This window comes from Girardinichthys multiradiatus, chromosome 9 (genome assembly GCF_021462225.1).
Source record: "Girardinichthys multiradiatus isolate DD_20200921_A chromosome 9, DD_fGirMul_XY1, whole genome shotgun sequence".
Taxonomy (NCBI): domain Eukaryota; kingdom Metazoa; phylum Chordata; class Actinopteri; order Cyprinodontiformes; family Goodeidae; genus Girardinichthys; species Girardinichthys multiradiatus.
Genome location: NC_061802.1, coordinates 24,461,371 through 24,464,202, shown reverse-complemented (window position 1 = coordinate 24,464,202; position 2,832 = coordinate 24,461,371).

Genomic DNA, 2,832 nt, shown 5'->3' with positions numbered 1-2,832 from the left:
TATGCAGCAACTACTTCAATGTCTTGATGACATTACAGTCTGAATGGTACTTAAAAAGACCAGAGTCAGGTTTATGATAACCTGACTGAGACCACCGAAGTGTTTTTAAATCCTTTGGCCCAGTATAATAAGCCAGTTGTCACTTATTTGGGGGTCAAAGTGGACCCCGATCCTAAATTCAACAGTCAGATTAAGGCAGTTGTTAAATTAAGCTTTTTCTAGCTGAGGCAGCTGTCTAAAATGAAGCCAGTTCTCTCCAAGCAACACTTTCAGACAGTAATCCATGCATTTGTTACCATTTGACTGAATTACTGTAATGCACTTTATGTAGGGGTCAATGTTTCATCCATCACTTGTCTCCAGACGGTGCAAAATGCTGCAACTCGTCTTTTGACTGGCACTTTTTGGATTCCCTTCACTGGATTCTTTTTAAATTACTATTCTTTTTTTAGCTTTTAGAGCCCTCCTGGGCCCTATACAGCTCTATACACCTACTCGCTCGCTCAGGTCAGTTGATCAGCTGCTCCTCACTGTACCTCAGACTAGAGGAGATCGTGCTTTTGCTGTAGCAGCTCCCAAATTGTGGAATGATCTGCCGTTGAAAATTAGACAGGCTTAAGTTTCTTCTGAAAACCCATCTTTTTACCCTGGCATTAACACCCTATGAGATGTTGTTTTTAGGCCATTTTTAAATTAGTTGTTTTTAGTTGATTTTTTGCTGTTTTATTTTGTTTTAACCTGGGGCTACTACTTGTGTATTGTGTGTTTAAGGAGCTCTTTATTTGTTTTTGTTTGGAAATTTGTATGTATCCTCTTTTACTCTGATATCCCTAAATATAATCCAGTGCAACCTTCAAAAATCATCTAATTAGTACACAGTGTCAATCTGAGTGTAATGTAATCTCAGTATGAATACAGCTGTTCTGTGAAGGGCTCAGATATCTTTCACAAAACATTAGTGAACGAGCATCATCATGAAGACCAAATAACACGCCAGATAGGCCAGAAAAATAGTTCTGCAGACGTTTTTGGCTTTCATGTAAAATGCTTTGTGTGGCACTAAACTAACACTGCACATTGCCCTAAATTCTGCCGCCATCTATAAATCATGGTGTTGGCAGCATCATGCTATGGGTATGCTTTGCTTCAGTAGGGACAGGGGAGCTGGTGAGGCTAAATAGGAAGATTGATGGAGCCAAATATAGGGCAATTATGCAAGATAACGTGTTGCAGAATACTGGGGCGAAGGTTTACTAGCCTGTTGGGCAGCAACCCTGAACAAACAATCAGAGCTACAATGAAATGGTTTAGATCAAAGCATGTTCATGTTCATTAGATTCAAATGTAATACATTGAGGTATGTGACTGTATTTAGACAAAAAATTAAAAAAGTTAAAGGGGCAAAAATGTGTTTGCTAATCATGTTTAGATTATTTTCTAACACTCCCCCTAACTAATTAATTTTATGTTACATCATCTGAGATTACACTTAGCTCTCATTGTTGCTTGTCACATTCCAGCATATCTTGACTGGGGTGGTGAGTATTTAACATACATGACTGCAACTTTAGGTCTTAAATGGAAGACTCCTATGTTAAATCAGAAAATAATTATCGGTAAATCACCACAAAAAACTTTTAGCAAGGGATTTTCTTAACACAACACCTGCATAGTGTCTGCTCCTTAGACAGAAATGGGGGATTTTTATTTCCTTGATGTGCAGGGGAGCTGATTGCTGAGACCTAGCAGGTGTTGACATGGTCTCAGTGATGGATCTTTCTTCTCCCCTGAACCAGTCCTGAAGATTGAGGAGCTTGTCTCTTCATATGGTGCTACAACAAACTAAACCAATTCACTTACCTCTCTTCACCAAACCAACACACTCTCATGTTGCTATTTAAGGAAGCAATCAAGGTAAAAGACAAACGCGTGCAGGTGCCAAGAACATCTGTCAGAGGTCTCTCATAACCAAGGGGGCTGATTGATAACTTCCTCTCCGTTTGATTTGGCCATGTCAGAGTGATGTAGGTTTACTGGCTTGCAACTGCAACGTCAGAGCCCCGTATTTCATTAAAACGCTTCACGGTCTCCATCAGAGTGTGGGCTGTTGACGAAGTCCGAGACGACTACATGTTGATTTAAGACACAAGGAAGGAACTGGCTCCTCCTCTTAGCTAAAGAGCATATAAATGTATACTGACGGAATGGACTCAGAGGACCGAATTCCTTGGGTTGTGTAAAGGTGGCTCATAGTGCAGGGGTTCATTTAGGACCATTCACCGAGTGACATGGACAGGGTCACAGTTGCAAATTGCTGTTTGGGACTCCTTGGTTTGCTGCTACTGCAAGGAGTGACCAGTGTGGAGGGAAGGAGCGTATTTACCTCTGGTAAGTGTGCAAAAAACAAAATGCAGATGTTGTTTTCCTTCATGGAGATGAACAAGAACATGACCAGCAATCACAGGTATAAGCTTTGACTTCATCTTTGGTTTGTTTATTGCTTAACCTCGGATTTTTATTTGCTTTGTCCATCCAGGAAACCATGTTTTTAATCTTAAAGTTGACCCAGACATTCAAACCAAGATTCTTGCACTTCTATTTCACAAAACCTTGGCTCCTGTTGAAAAGGACAATGCCCTAGGTATGTAAAGTTTTTTAAAGAGAGAAACTGCTTCTAACTTTATTTAAAAAAGTACATCATTATCCAATAATAAATGGGTTTCCACTTTTGCAGGTATGAAGTTGGGCAACAAATTAGCTGATCTTGAGGAGGTAGGACTTTTTCTGTTTTATTCACGATTGGGGATTTGTCATTTTAAGATTTTTCTGCAC